Raw genomic sequence first — 17,434 nt, forward strand, 5'->3', positions numbered from 1 at the left:
GCCTTCTTCAAAGCGCTGGACAAACTTATCATGGCGTTCGTATGGGGGGGGGGGGGGGGTAAAAATGCTAGGATCCCAAAGAAGATCCTACAAAAAACTAAATCCGGGGGGAGGGGGGGGGGCTATCCCTCCCGAATCTACAATTCTACCACTGGGCGGCAACAGCCGAGCGAGTAAGGGGATGGATCCAGGAGCCAGAATCCGATTGGGTGCATGCGGAGGAGGCTTCCTGCATTGGGACCTCCCTCCGGGTCCTCGCCACGGCAGCACTCCCATCCCCACCCAAAAAACACTCCAGCAGCCCAGTGGTGATAGCCTCCCTCCAATCCTGGAACCAACTGCGGCAGCAATTTGGCCTGAACAAAATGTCGGACAAGGCTCCCATCTGCAACAACCATAGGTTCAAACCAGCACTGACTGACGCTACCTTCAAAAGGTGGAGGCAGGACGGGGGGACACTGACAGTCATGGACCTATACACGGACGACAGGATCGCAACACTGGACGAACTGACAGAGAAATTTTGGCTAGCTGGGGGGAACCAGCTCAAAAACTTCCTACGAAAGGAGACAAGGGCGTACCCACAACCGCCACGACAGACACTACTGGAAGACCTACTGGACGCAAGTACCCTTGAGAAAGAGAGCTGTAGTGACATGTATGACCGACTGGTAGAAAGGGACAAAACCGTACTGGACGCAACAAGAAGGAAATGGGAGGACGACCTGGGGATGGAGATAGGGTGGGGACTCTGGAGCGAAGACCTGCATAGGGTCAATTCCACCTCCCCGTGCACAAGGCTCAGCCTGACGCAACTAAAAGTGGTACAAAGAGCCCACTTAACGAGAAACCGTATGAGTAGGTTCTTCCCGGAGGTGGAGGACAGATGTGAGCGGTGCCAAAGAGGCCCGGCCAACCACGCCCACATGTTCTGGTCTTGCCCCAGACTTGTGGAGTACTGGACAGCCTTCTTCGAGGCTATGTCCAAAGTGGTGGGGGTGAGGGTGGAGCCATGCCCGATAGTGGCGGTCTTCGGGGTTTCAGACCAGCCAGATCTATTCCTGGGGAGGAGGGTGGACGCCCTTGCCTTTGCCTCACTGATCGCCCGCCGTAGAATCCTGTTTGGCTGGCGGTCAGCAGCACCACCCAGAGCTGCAGACTGGCTGTCCGACCTCTCGGATTCTCTCCAAATGGAGACAATCAAATTCGCCATCCGAGGGTCGGACGACGGCTTCCACAGAACGTGGGAGTCATTCATGCAACTGTTCCGGGACATGTTTGTGGCCAACGTACAACAGGAAGAATAGTCGGGTGGCCAAGAATCAGGGGAAAATGGACGGGAATCGGGGGAAGGTACCGGGGGGGGGGGGGGGGGGGGGGCTACGGGTTCGTTATGGGGGTTTGATTGCTAGCTAAGGCCCAAAACCAAACTGTAAATAAATGCCAATAAACATGTGCCTCGGCCATATTGGGGAATGTAAAATATGTATGCCGGCTAAAGGGGGGAGGCCACAGTTATTATTACGAAGATACTTACCTGTAAATATATATGTTAATTTTTGCGTGTTCTTTTTTTTTCTTCTCTCTCTCTAACAATTTGTGATTTGTTCAATATAAAACATGAAAACTGAATAAAAAACACTTATAAAAAAAAAGAGCCAATACACCATTTTGTTAGTTCAAAGTCAATACTATTTATTTGCGCACACAGTAAGGTCTACACATGCACAACAGTACTACAAACTAAACTATCTCCAACGCTAACGACTATACTTAACGTCGGGTGCCGACTTATTCAGAGGAAAAATGGCTGCTGTTCAAATCTGAGGTTGCTGGGTTCAAGATATACAGGAGAAAAGCTAAGGTCGTCCGTCTGGTGGCGAGCGCTGACTTGAAGTTACTTGCTTCTGGTAATGCTGGTGGACGGGTCTCTCAGCTTTGAGAGCAAAGTCCAAGAGAGCGATTCTCTCTTGGGGGTTCCTTCCTATACTTGGAGTGGCTTCGCGCGCTTTTAGGCGGGACTTAAACTTAATCCCAATTAATTGGGTCGCTTCCAGATCACTGTTATCGATCTTGCCCAATAAAGGGGTGGGTGCCCTTATGGCTGGGCGTGTGTTAGGTGGCAGTTGGTCTTGCTTTATTTGTTCTTGACGGTTGGGGAACTGGAGCCGGGATGTCTGTCCTGGTATCGTTTACTTGAGTGTCATTCCTTTGTTCCCGGAGATGGGCCATCAATATGCTTATTGACCATTAGCTTCAATTCCATCTGGGAGCTGTTTCCCCAATTTGCATTCAGGCGCTGTGCCTGTTTGTTTTCAAGTATTGTCCACTGTTCCCTATATTGTTTGCGAGCGTCCATATTGTATTCTGAAAGTGGCCATCCTAGATGGCCACACCCCTATAACTTTCACTCTTCCCACTTTGCCCTCCCTTGCTGAGCAGCATAGCCAGTTGTGGTGACACTTTTCTGGCTTCTGTTGTTTTCCCCGAATTGGCATTCCCGTCCAAATGTATCCAAAACGGTATACCTGACAGATAGGGGGACAGCCACAGGGGATTCCTGCACTGACTGCCTGCCGTTCCCAGCGGTCACCCGTATGTCTGCTTGCACCTTGGGTGTGACCACATCTCTATAACTCCTACCTATGACATTTTCCGCGAACAGAATGCTCATGTGTATCTAATTTCTGCTCCGACCGAACCACGGGGTATTTGCGGAGTTGCCATTGGTTACCCCCTGAAGAATCAGTCGGTCGGTTTGCTGGAAGCGTCACGGAGCTGCCAAATGTCACAGATAGAGCACTCCACCAACTGAGTGACATTTATGCACGAGTTAATTAATTCAAACTAAATACTTAAATGGTTATCAGATTAAGTTACAACTTACCATATAGCCCTGGGGCTTGATCGTTACCGTAAAATTAAAATGGTAATTAGTAATCTCTGCCCTCAGGTTTATTTACTCCTCTGCCTAGTTAATTCATTAGTTGCTGCAGTTGTATCGAAATAATTAGGCCACCCTTAGAATGTAGTGTTCAGTACAGGCAGCCCCACTACCAGAGGGATTTGCAGCCTTTAGCGACTAGTATGGACGACATTTAACAGAATATTGTCTGGTACGGAGGGGATTAGCTCTTAGGGTAGGTTGGATAAACTCGGTTTGTTCTCATAGATACTTCGGAAGATAAGGGGCGACCGAATAGATGCCTACAGATGTATAAGACGTCGGAACGGAGTGGATGGTCAGAAGCATTTTCCCAGGTTGAGAGTGCAAATTACTAGGGGACATAGATTTAACTGTGTCCGTCATGATAAATACATGAGTAGAATAGGAATACAGACACATGGACCCCGGAAGCGTAGAAGATGTTTGGTTCGATGGGCAGCATGTTCAGCACCGGATTGAAGGCCGCAGGGCCTGTTTCTGGGTTGTACTTTTATTAGTGCTTTGTTCTTTGTTCTAATTATTCATATCAGATGTTGCTGAGCAGGCAGCCCAAATTGTAATCAAAAATATATTTCTCAAGCGTTTGTCTTGAACAACGAACACGAGGTAATGAGACTGAGAGACTGGAGGAGATAATCCCACACCTTCTGGGCAGACAGCTCAAGACAAGGCATTATGTGTTCAACGATTAATATAATAATAATCTTTACCAATAATAATCTTTATTAATGTCACAACAAATGTCACATTAACTCTGCAATGAATTTTACTGTGAAAAGCCCGCCGCTGCCACATTCAAGCGCCTGTTCGGGTCTTCTGAGGGAGAATTCACAATTTCCAATTCACCGAACAAGCACGTGTTTCGGCACAAGTGGGAGGAAACCGGAGCATCCGGGCGAAAGCCACACAGACACGTGGAGAAATTTCAGACGCCGCACAAACAGAGATCCAAGTATGGTATCGGATCTAGGATTCTGGCGCTGTGAAGCAGCCGTGCCAAACACTGTACCACCATGCAGTCTTCCACATCAACAATTCTCAAGAATTGGGAGTGTATCGGTATCAGGGAGAGCTCTGGATCTGCTGAGTAATACTGAGAAATAAATCACCAAGGCCATGGCAGGGTTTGATTTTACTACTCTCCGCCAGCTCCAATCTCAATATCACATTCGGCCCCGTCATTGGTTCGTCGATTAAACCTGGGAAATTCCTTTAATTGATAAATGAATGAAAACAATGGTTGATCACTTTCTGATTTCGAAACAGTTTGAATTTTCCCGGCGTGAAACCCGAGAGGATACAGAAGGGAACGAAAAGGAACAGTCTCCACAACAACACCAGCGGGAGTTTGTGGTTACCCAGTTGCGGGAATCAGATAGCCTCAATAATTTAATTAAATATGTAACAGAATATGTAATTGTTTTTCAGCTCATTAGTTCCCGGCTTCCAGCATGCAAATTACTGAGACGTCTTCAGTAGAAACAGGCAGATACATCACATGCTATTTCACCATATAGCACCGGTATCTCTAGTAATTAATGGAATTAAAACATTGAAATAATTGCTGGTATTCATAGACGTTTCTAAATGCATATTGTTGTGAAAAGTACAAAGATTTCTAGATATATTCAAGAAATAATTGGACTGAAAATAATCAGGTACTTGTCATGATGATTCGATTGAAAATTAATCACTGTTTAGTTAACTGTGAGTCGAAATGTGCATGGTCAATTTATTGTATTATTATTGTAAGGTCAGTATTTACAGATTTATTTGACATAAAAATCTTATTATGATTATTGTCCGATCAATATTTTGAATGTGCCTGTGATTATTGCAATAAACAATCATTTGATAACCCCATTTAAAGTTGCAGTTAGAAGTTCTTCGTTATTTACTGTATTCAGTGAACTGAAAATTATTTTGATGCTTTCCATCAATGTTGTGCAAAACATGATGGTGTAATCTATATCATCCTGCCTTCCATCATTGGAATTGCTCAGTTTTCTTTGATAGAAACAGGCAGAGAGAAGTATCAAATGATTCGGTCTTGGCACAACAATGATTAATGGAATTAAAATGTGAGATATAATTGCTGGTATCATAGATATGGGTGAGTAGCACGATTGCTTCACAGCTCCCAGGTTCGACTGCGGCTTGGGTCACTGTCTGTGTGGTGCCTGCACGTTATCCCCGTGTCTTCGTGGGTTTCCTCCGGGTGCTCCTCTTTCTTCCCACAAGTCCGAAATACGTGCTGATGGGTGAATTGGACATTCTGAATTCTCCCCCACTGTACCCGAACAGGCTCCTGAATGTGGCAACTTGGGGTTTTTCACAGTAACTTCATTGCAGTGTCAATATAAGCTTACTTACGACAATAAAGATTATTATTATTTATTATTAAATAGATATAATTGTGGGAAGTTAAAATATTTATACATATCGTTAGGGATCAATGGATTGAAAGTAATCAGTATCTTGCCATGATAATTCTCGTAGAATATTATCATCATTTCAATGGCCTGTGCACGGTTCTCCATCCCGCCAGCTTCGTTTTCCGGCTCTGCGTGCCTCTGCCACAACGAGATTCTCCGCTCCGTCAGCCGGTCAATGAGGTTTCCCATTGTGACCACCACATGCCTTCAGGATACCCGCGGACATGGGAGCGCTGCCGGCAAAGTGGAGGATCCCGCCGAGGGACAATCCCTTTGATTGTGATTATGAGCTGAACAAATGAATTTTAAATTAATGTAATTATTGCTGCATGGTGAGGAATTACAGATTCTAGATAGATAGAGAAATACAGCACAGAACAGGCCCTTCGGCCCACGATGTTGCGCCGAACTTTTGTCCTAGGTTAATCATAGAATTTTGGACAATTTTTCATGGCCAATCCACCCAACCTGCACATATTTGGACTGTGGGAGGAAACCGGAGTACCCGGAGGAAACCCACGCAGTCACGGGGAGGATGTGCAGACTCCACACAGACAGTGACCCAAGTCTAAATCGAACTTGGGTCCCTGGAGCTGTGAAGCAATTGTGCTATCCACAATGCTACCATGCTGCCCTTAAGAAGTTAACCTACACTCCATTATTCTACCCTAATCCAAGTACCTCTCCAATAGCCGCTTGAAGGTCCCTAACTTTTCCGACTCAACTACTACCACAGGCAGTGCATTCCATGCCCCCACTACTCTCTGGGTAAAGAACCTACCTCTGACATCCCCTCTATATCTTCCACCATTTATCTTAAATTTATGTCCCCTTGTAATGGTGTGTTCATCCCGGGGAAAAAGTCTCTGACTGTCTACTCTATCTATTCCCCTGATCATCTTATACACCTCTATCAAGTCGCCCCTCATCCTTCTCCGTTCTAATGAGAAAAGGACTAGCACCCTCAACCTTTCCTCGTATGATCTACTCTCCATTCCAGGAAACATCCTGGTAAATCTCCTCTGCACCTTTTCCAAAGCTTCCACATCCTTCCTAAAATGAGGTGACCAGAACTGCACACAGTTATTCCACTGAATAACAATCTTAATTTGATTATTTTCTGAACAATAATTAGAAACCGCCTGTGATTATTGGAATGAACAATCCTTTGGCAATCACAGTGAAAGATGCAATGAAATGTTTTTAGTTATTTGCTGTGTTTGATGGACTGAAAACTATTTTGATATTTTGTCTCAATGTTGCGCAAATAATAATTGGGTGTGAAATGTTTGTTGGACTTTAACATAATGAGCTATTCACTGATTTAATTCAACCACGCAATGAATGAGATAATTCTTTATTGGACCAAACAATTAATTGCAGTTAACTCTGATTATTTGGAAGAACTATATTAACAGGTGACTAACCTTCGTCAGAAAATAATTAAATAATTCAAGTAAAGAGCACTAGATCCGTCATAATCTCACCAGTTTAAAAATATTTAATGTTGGGACTCTGGTAATCATAGATGAAAATATTATAAAAGTCATTTTAGCTGATTGTTCTTACATACTTGCTTTGATTATTGGGTGTAATTATTAGAAGTTAATTAATTTGACTCGTGGACTGACAAATAATTTGCTGTTCACTTTTATACGGCATCCAAGCAGTAGAAAATATCTTGGCCCTCAGGACAATCTCAACAACTCTTTTTCTCCGTCGCGCCAGCCCCGTTTTCAGGCGGTGCCCCTCCAACCCCACCCCCACCCACCCACCCGCCCCGCCGGCAGCGGAATTCTCCATTATATGAAATAAAATAGATTACCCAATTATTTTTTCCATTTAAGGGGCAATTTAGCGCGGCCAATCCAACTACTCTGCACATTTTTGGATTGTGGGGGCGAAACCCACGCAGACACGTTGAGAATGTGCAAACTCCACACGGACAGTGATCCAGAGCCGGGATCGAACCTGGGACCTCAGCGCCATGAGGCAGCTGTGCTAACTAGTAGGCCACCGTGTCGCCCCAGCGGGATTCTCCATTGACGCAGCTGTTCAATGCCACCTTCGTGACAACCTCCACGCTGTAGGGAAAACCGCGGGGCGTGAGTGCGCTGCCGCTGATGCAGAGGATCCCACCAATGGAGAATCCAGCACAGGGCATTTGAATGGGAACCTGTTGCAGTTGACTGATGCTGTCTATCAAACTGGCACAAATCCCGCACCCCACTCACACCCCAGCAAAGCAGACCTGGGGAGAGGGGAGTTTGATAGCTACTACAGGAAAGCAATGATCACAATAGTATATATTTCGGGAGTTTTCTGATAATTTAACGCCCGTTTGGTATTATCGCAGTGAGAGACTTCATTAATTGCTTTAATCAGTCACTGCATTTAGATTTATTGTCACGTGTGCCGAGGTAGCTCGTGTGTACAGTGAGAGAAAAGGGGATAGAGGAAGAGAAAGTGAGAGAGAGGGACACAGTGAAAGAGGGAAGGGAGAGAGATGGACGCTAATAGAAAGAGGTACACAGTGAGAGACACTGAGAGGGACATAGAGAGAGAGAGGAATAGAGAGAGGAAATGAGAGGGAGGGACGCAGATAGGAGGAGGTACATAGTGAGGGAGAGGAACTGAAGAGAACGGGATTGAGAGAGACGGAAGCAGATGGAAAGAGGTACACAGTCAGAGAGAGGGACACAGAGGGACGCAGAAAAAGAGGTAGAGAGCAAAAGAGGGGCGCAGAGAGGGACAGAGCAAGAGAGACGCAGGTAGTGAGGTACAGAGTGAGAGATCGGGACATAGGGTCAGAGAGGAATGGGGATAGAGTGAGAGAATTTGAGAGAGGGACTCAGCGAGAGTGAGGGAGAAATAGAAGCGACGCAGATATTGAAAGGTACACAGTTAGTGTGGTACACAGAGAGGGACTGAGAAAAAAGGGGATTGAGTGAGGGAATGGGACACAGCGAAAGTGCGATACAGTGAGATACACAAAGAGAGGGGGACAGAGATTGGGACAAAGATAAAAAGAGGTAGAAAGTGAGATATCGGGACACAGCGAAGGACATAGTGAGGGAAATAGATAGTAAGAGAAAGTGAGAGAGACGGACACAGTGTGAGCGAGGGATACAGATAATAATGGATAATAATGGGAGAAGGTAGATTAAATAGATATGACAAGGGGTGAAATGATTCCTTGTCAATAACTGGGGCCAGTCTTTGTCTAAACTGGAAGTTAAGTGAATGATTATGGGTTGAGGTCACACACTAGTGCACGGAGCCCAGCACTGCGGGAATGGGCCACTATTGTGCGTTGATGTTTCATTCCAGTGCATGGAGCTCAGCACTGCCCAAGTGCTACATTATTGTGGGTTGAGATCACAAACCAGTGCACGGAGCTCAGCACTGCGGGAATGGGCCACTATTGTGCGTTGATGTTTCATTCCAGTGCATGGAGCTCAGCACTGCCCAAGTGCTACATTATTGTGGGTTGAGATCACAAACCAGTGGACGGAGCTCAGCACTGCGGGAATGGGGCACTGTTGTGGATTGATGTCCCAGTCTAATACACTGAGCTCAGCACTGCGGGAATGCTACACTGTTGTGGATTGATGTCTCAGTCTAATACACTGAGCTCAGTACTACGAGAACGCTGCATTGTCGTAGATCGATGTCCCAGTCTGATACATGGAGCTCAGCACTGCCAGATTAATGCACTGTTGTGAGTAGATACCCCACTCCAGTACATGGAGCTTGGCACTGCGGGAGCCGTTCTTTGGTTTGGATTGATGTCCCAGTCTAATGCATGGAGCTCAGCAATGCGGGAGCGCTGTAGTGTTGTGGATTGATGTCCCAGTCTAATGCATGGAGCTCAGCACTGTGTGACTGCTGCATTGTTGTGGCTTGATATCCCATTGCAATGATGACATCAGCACTGCGGAAGTGTCGTGTTCTGGAGGAAGCAGCAAATGGTTACCCTGCCGACATCTTCCTCTGTTATAAATAGAATTTACAGCACAGAAGGAGGCCATTCGGCCCATTGTGTCTGCACCGGCTCTTGGAAAGAGCACCCTCCCCAAGGTCAACACCACCACCCTATCCCTATAACTCAGTAACCCCACCCAACACTATGGGTAATTTTGGACACTCCGGGCAATTTATCATGGCCAATCCACCTAACCCGCACATCTTTGGACTGTGGGAGGAAACCGGAGCACCCGGAGGAAACCCACGCACACACGGAGAGGATGTGCAGACTCCACACAGACAGTGACACAAGCCGGAATCGAACCTAGGACCCTGGATCTCTGAAGCGATTGTGCTAACCATAATGCTACACTGCTGTGGATATTCTATGTAGAGCTGGGGTTCCCGCATTGTTCTGCACCAACACCATTCTCTGCACGGACGTGAACAGACACTCTACATCCTTCACATCTAATTTTCTATATTGTGAGATATTCCGTGAAATGATTGACCGCACTGTTTTCGGAGCAAACATTTGTGGACCTTGAATAAGTGTCACACATCCCACAAACGGATGTGGTACTTTGGGTGCTGCGAACAGTTCTCTAACTCTCTGTTTTATTGCCTGTGTTCCTGGATATTGGGGGTGGTGTTCTCCATCCTGAGGCAACGCACAACTCTCTACAGTTCAGAGAGAAAATCAACAGACCGTAGAGTGGGAGTGAGGGAGTAGGATTCAACATGGCAGGAATTGGGACAGGGGGAGTGAGTGAATCAGCGCAGACTAGCGGGTGGGAGGGAGTCTGTACATGACAGGAAGTGAATGGGAGGGACTAGTGCGTATTGGCCAGGGAGTGTCAGGGAGGGCGTAAGGCTGTAGACATCCGAGAGTTGGAAAGACATAATCTGAATACGGCAGGAAATAGGAGGTCGAGAGGGAGCCAGGGTCACTTTAAATCATGTAGTGGGAGGGAACTGATTCTGTGTAGGTCAGTGAGTAGGAGGGAGGGGCGGAGTCTGTCGGAGACAGGGCGGGTGCGAGTCTGTACATAAAATAAGTGGGTGGGAGCGAAGGACTGCGTTTGTACAGAACCAGAAGCTGGAGTGAGTGAGTTTGTTCAGGCCAAGAGGTGGAAGGTGGGCGTGTGTATTTAAAAACCAGGACGTGGTGGAAGGTAGTGAGTTTGTACAGACCAGGAGGTGCAGATGCAGGGAGTGAGTTTGTGTAGACCAGGAGGTGGAGGAAGTGAATTTGTGCAGACCAGGTGGAGTGAGTGTGTTTGTGCAGACCAGGAGGTGGAGGGAAGGTGTGAGTTTGTAGAGACCAGGAGGTGGAGAGAGGAAGTGAGATTATGCATACCAGTTGGAGGGAGTGTTTATACAGACCACGAGGTAGAGGGAGTGAGTTTGTGCAGACCAGGAGGTGGAGGGAGTGAGTTTGTGAAGACCAGGGGGTGGAGGGAGTGGATTTGTGCAGATCAGGAGGTGGAGGGAGGAAGTGAGTTGGTACAGACCAGGAGGTGGAGGGAGGGAGTTTGTACACACCAGGATGTGGAGAGAAGGAGTGAGTTTATTCACGTATTGGAGTGGGAGGCTGTAAACTGTGGAATATTATTACATACCAGAAACCTAATCTTGCTGCGTTGTGCCAAGTCTGTCACCGTCACACTGACTGATTCTGTTTTATGTTTTCACATTGTTCTCCATCCGGCTGAAGTACAACTAATTAATTCCTTCATCGTGTTTTCTTTTACTTTTAGTGGGTCATCTTCCAAAACGTCTTCTGCATGCCCTGTCCAGAAACAGTGATGCGCCAATCAGTGAGAAGACGGCACCTGACGGTCCCCCTTCCCGAAACGGTGATGGGTCAAAATCATATTGAAGGTGAAAGTGAATGATCCAGTCAGGGTTCTGCCATCAAGCCGAGATCTCCATGTTCTCACTGAATGGAAACGTATTCCCGGGAAAACAGGCTAATTAATTACTTCACTCCTCTAACAGCTGACCTTGCATTACTGCTGATGGATAATGGCCTGTAATCAGAATTACAACGTATTGCATTGGTCACTGCTTCATGTATTGTCTACCCTAAGGATCAGGCTGTCTGTATCGAAGGTGTCCGGTTGAATTGAGGCTGGGCCCAGATGTGTACATTCCAGATAAGGGGAAGGGGAGGTCAGCCCAAATGGTCTGAGATAAGATAGGGGGTACACAATATCAGCTCTCTGACCATTTACATGTAAAGATGTTTCACAAATACTGGGGTATGGAGAAGGAGCTGGGGATCTGGAAGTGATAGAGGTAACCCTGGAAATGGTTCTGGAGCTCGGTAATTGATTCAGAAAATAGGGACGGGATAAATAGGCGAGTAAGAGGATGGTAAAGTGATTCAGAGGCTGAGAACGTAATTCAGGGGATGGTGCAGGAGATCAGAGTGTGGAGGAAATGTTGCGTGGGTGCTGAGGTTTGCTGAAATTTTTCAGGGCACCCCGGATGTTTTCTGAACACCACAAAACGTTTCCGGGAACTGTTAACGGTTTCTAGTCACCTGTATCATGGAACGGGTCAGGGCACCGTGAAGTGTTTCTAGACACCATGGGGGGTTTCAGGACACAGTTACGGGTTACTAGGCTTCACTGAGGGGTGCAGGGCACGGTGAATTGGTTCGAGGCTCTGTGGAGGGGTGGAGGGCCCTGTGAAGGGTGTCCAGCATCCGCGGAGGGTTTCGGGGCACCGTGGTGTTTCTAGGCGTCACGGAGGTGCTCGGGACACCGTTACGGGACGCTAGGCGCGATGGAGGGGTGCAGGGCACGGTGAAGGTTTTCTAGGCTCCATGAAGAGTTTCGGGCACCGTGAAGCATCTATAGGCGCCACGGAGGGGTTCCGGGCACCGTTGTGTTTCTCGTCGCCGTGGAGGCGTTCAGGACACCAATGAGGGTTTCACGGCGACATGGAGGGCTTTAGGACACCTTGATGTGTCACTCGGCGCCATGGAGGGGTGCAGGGCACCGTGAAGGGTCTCTCGGCGCCATGGAGGCGTGTGTGGTTGCAGGTTACCGCAAAGGGTTTTTGAGGACTGGGAAAGGTTTAGCAGACGGAACGATATTCCCTCTGGAGGGGAAGAGGTTTCATGGGTCACTGATTAATTAATACAGCTACATGATATTTTCAACGGTCGGAGGGAGAAGAATGTGAGGGGAATTTCCAGTGAGTTCAGATGGTACTTGGGAACGTTTCAGTGGATAGGAAAGCGGCGGTGACAGGGCCCAAGTGAACTTAAATCATTTCAATGGGTGGGGAGGGAATGAGGGGCTAAGGCAGATTATCAGTATGTTTAGACAGGATTGGGAGAGGTGGGAATGACTGTCACTTGGTGTGGAAGAGAGGATGGGGACGAGATTCGGTTAGTGACAAAAGGGTTCAGGAATAGGTGTAGAGAGGAGGCGGTGACGTAGTGGTATTTTTATTGGACTAGTTAACTGAAGACGCAGAGACCCTAAGTAATGCTCTGGGGGCACAGATTCAAGTCCCACCATGGCAGATGGTGAAATTTGAATTCATTGAAAGTCTGATGGTGACCATGAATCTATTGTCCTAAAAACCCATCAGGTTCACAAATGTCCTTTGTGGAGGAAATCAGCCGTCTTTACCTGGTCCGGCCTACATGTGACCTCACACTCACAGCAATGTTGTTGTGTCTTAACTGCCCCAACATTTGGGATTGTCAGGAAATTCTGGCACAGACTGCGAAGCCACATTCCATGAACACATTAAAAAAAGACATTCCAATGAGTGTCCGACATGAAGCGGATGCTAACATTAAAATAATAACCGTTGTATAAATAGTTTATTTAACCAGCGTCCTGAATTTAACAGAGACTATTTAAGCCGTGTACAATATTATATACAAACTACTTAAACAATGTGAGGAAATGTAAACATTGTCACACAGTAAATAGACCAATTAAATAGTTTCCTACATTAAACTGTGTCTATTTAAATACAGTCATACATTAAAATGAGATTATTGAAAACGTATCCTCCACTCAACAGAGAGAACTAAAATAGTGCCCTGGACCTACATTAAACGGAGAACATTTAAATAGTGACCTCCATTCAATACAGATCATTTAAAAAGGCTCCTACGTTAAAGAGCCGATGTAAATCGTGCTCTCCCCACAAAAATGGTCAGTTTCTTATTTTTTTATTAATTTTTTTTAACGATACAGAGCAGTACAGGCCCTTCCGCCCACGATGGTGCACCGACATGGGAAGTCAAAACTAAAGGCCATCTAACCTACACTATGCCATTATCATCCATATGCTTATCCAATAAACTTTTAAATGCCCTCAATGTTGGCGAGTTCACTACTGTTGCAGGTAGGGCATTCCACGGCCTCACCACTCGTTGTGTAAAAAACCCACCTCTGACCTCTGTCCGATATCTATTACCCCTCAATTTAAGGCTATGTCCCCTCGTGCTAGCCACCTCCATCCGCGGGAGAAGGCTCTCACTGTCCACCCTATCTAACCCTCTGATCATTTTGTATGCCTCTATTAAGTCACCTCTTCTATTCAACAGAGACCATTTGAACAGTATGCACACAAAAAAACAAAGATTTATGTTTAACATTATTAAAACAATGTCCAACATTAAACAGGGACCATTTAAACAGTAAACATAATAAAACAGAGATTATTAAAACAAGGTCCGACATTAAATAGGCACTATTTAAACAGTATACATAATCAAATAGAGATTATTGAATCAATGAACGACATTAAACATTGACCATTTCAACCATTTTCTCCATTAATAGGAGGCTAGAAAATGACTCCTCTCTCAAAAGAGACCATTTTGTCAGAGAATTATAGAATGCCAGTGCAGGTGTCTTTAAAGACATGGTTACACTTCCATTCAAGTACAAGATCTTGTAAAGGACGGATGCAAAACCCTTAGTACATCCTCCTCGGATTATTCCTGTTCCACTAAGAGAAAGATTTAAACTAGAATTGTGAAGACTAAAACAACAAGGATAATTTCATGAGTCACTGAACCGACTAACTGGGTCAGTTCCATCGTTTGCGTGAAGAAACCGACAGGTGATCTACAGAAGGGAAAACGCTGGAAAATCTCAGCAAGCCTGGCAGCATCTGTAGGGAGAGAAATAGCTAAAGTTTCGAGTCCAATGACTCTTTGTCAAAGCTCTACGGATCTCCGTGGGTGATCTACGGATAGGTAAATACCCAAAGGTTGTCAACAAGAACTTCATGAGGGAAAACAGTCCCATTCCAATACGAGACGACATCACCAGCGAGGTTTCAAATACGCCTGTGAGTAGTCCAAGGCACTGTTTTTCAATTAGAGCATATCGTCATTCTGTTCGTGTCATCGCATTAGATGCATTTGCAACAGGAACGCAAGATAAACTACCGTCTTCTTGCAACAGTACTGTTCCGATTCTGTCCTGACTCGCAACTTTCGAAATTTTTGTCTTCCTATTTGGATCAGAAGATGCTAAGATATGTGCAGTTGTTAATTGGGATTTTAAATCAAGCCACTCTTTGATGGTCACTTGTTCATTCCAAGGAGATGGATTTTATGATCAAGTTAAGAAGAGCTGTTGGTACAGTTGATAATAAAGGTGTAGATTTGCCTACGAAGTTGACAACGCCTGAAAATCGCAGAACTGCCAGACTCGTAGGGTTTGTAAGCATGAGTGGAATTCTTCAGTGTAGGAGCTGCTCACAAAAATGGGAATTAGTCAGGATAGGGGCTGTTCACTGGCTGGTGAATTAGTCCGTGTGGGGGCTGTTCACAGGGAGGGGAATTAGTCAGGGTAGGGGCTGTTCACTGGCAGAGAAATTAGTCAGGTAAGGGGTTGTTCACAAGGTGTGGGAATTAGTCAGTGTAGGGGCTGCACAGTGACAGGGGAACTGGTCAGGGTCGGGGTTGTTCACAGGCAGGGGAATTAGTCAGGATAAGGGCTGTTCACCGGGAGGGGAATTAGTCAGGGTGGGGGCTGTTCACTGACAGGGGTATTAGTCAGTGTAGAGTCTGTTCACTGACAGGGGAATTAGTCAGGGTAGGGGCTGTTCACTGGCAGGGGGATTACTCAGGATAGGGGATGTTCACAGGCAGGGGAATTAGTCTGTGTGGGGGCTGTTCACAGAGAGGGAAATTAGTCAGGGTTGTAGCTGTTCACTGGCAGGGGATTAGTCAGGATAGTGGTTGATCACTGGCTGGGGGATTAGTCAGAGTATGGGGCTGTTCACAGAGAAGGGAATTAGTCAGTGTAGTGTCTGTTCACTAGCAGGGTAATTAGTCAGGGTGGGGGCTGTTCACAGGGAGGGAAATTAGTCAGGGTGGTAGATGTTCACTGGCAGAGGTTTTAGTCAGGTTAGGGGCTGTTCCAGGGAGGGGAAATTAGTCAGGGTGGGTGCTGTTCACAGTGAGGGGGGATTAGTCAGGGTAGGGACTGTTGACAGGGTGGGGGAATTGGACAGGGTGGGGCTATTCACAGGGAGGGGGAATTAGTCAGGGAAGAATGTGTTCACTGGGAGGGGAATTAGTCACTGTAGGTGCTGTTCACTGGCAGTAGAATTAGTCAGTGTCGGGCTGTTCACTGGCAGGGATAATCAGTCAGGGACGCTGTTGCTCACAGGGGAAATGAGAATTAGTCAGTGCAGGAGCTGATCACAGAGGGTGGTAATTAGTCATGGGATGGTACGTTCACAGGCAGGAGGAATTAACTCTGGTAGGGGCTGTTCACACGGAGGAGGCAAGAACCACCATCTTGGTCAATTAGACAGGGTGGGGGCTGGTAACTGGGAAGCAGGATTAGTCATGGCACCGAGTAGTCACAGACAGGCGGAATTAGTCAGTCAGGGATCCGTCACAGTGAAAAGGATATTAGTCATGGTATTGTCTGCAATCAGTGATCATAGAATAAATACACAGTGTAGAAGGAGGTCATATGGCGCATGGAGTCTCCGCCGGCTCTTCTAAATAGCACCCTACTTACGCTCAGACCTCCACCATATCCGCGGAACCCAGGTACCCACCTAAACGACATGGGTATAAAAAAGGATGAGGTCCTAAAAGCAGAATGCAGGGAATTAGGATGTAAGTTAAGAAATAGGACCTCAAAAGTAGTGATTTCTGCATTACCACCGGTGCCACGTGCTAATCAGAGTAGAAATAACAGGAGAAACAGGACGAATACGTGGCTGGAGAGATGGTTTCAGGGTGATGGCTTCAGATTTCTGGGACATTGGGACTGGTTTGGGGGGAGCGGTGGGACCTGCACAAACTGGATGTGTTGTACCTGTGCAGGACTGCGACTGATATCCGAGGGGGCAAATTGCTAGAGCGGTTGGAGAGGGATTTAGCTAATGTTGTCAGGGGGATTGGAAGCTATTCAAGGAGACAGAGAAAGAGGGAGCCAGGACAGAAGCAAAAGGTAGAATAGTGAAGAAGAAAAGTGATAGGTGAAGAAACCGAGGGCAAAATTCCAACAGGGCAGTAGCGAAAAATATTGGGAGCAAGAAAAACTTTGTAAAACAGACAAACTTCAAGTCTCTGTACCTTAATGCACGGAACATTTGCCATGAAATGAAAATGAAAAAATGAAAATCGGTACAAGTAGGCTTCAAATGAAGTTACTGTGACAAGCCCCTACTCGCCACATTTCGGCGCCTGTTAAGGGATGCCGATATGAGAATCTAACCGTGCTGCCGGTCTGCCTTGGTCTGTTTTCAAAGCCAGCGATTTAGCCCTGTGCTAAACAACCACTGTTTTGTAATTGGATTAACTAACCACACAGATAGAAATGAATGGATATGACATCATTGGGATTACGGAGACATGGTTGCAGAGGGAACAGGGATGGGAACTGAATGTCCCAGTGTTTTCAGTATTTCGGAAGGCCAGGCAGAAAAGAAAAGATGGTGGCGTGCCGCTGCTGGTTAAAGATGAAATTAACACAGTACTGCGAAAGTATATTAGCTCTGACAATGGGGAGTCTGTATTGGTACAGTTGATAAATACAAAGCTTCAAAAGATATTAGTGGCAGGGGGATGGGA

Source organism: Scyliorhinus canicula, unplaced genomic scaffold, assembly GCF_902713615.1.
Source record: "Scyliorhinus canicula unplaced genomic scaffold, sScyCan1.1, whole genome shotgun sequence".
Taxonomy (NCBI): domain Eukaryota; kingdom Metazoa; phylum Chordata; class Chondrichthyes; order Carcharhiniformes; family Scyliorhinidae; genus Scyliorhinus; species Scyliorhinus canicula.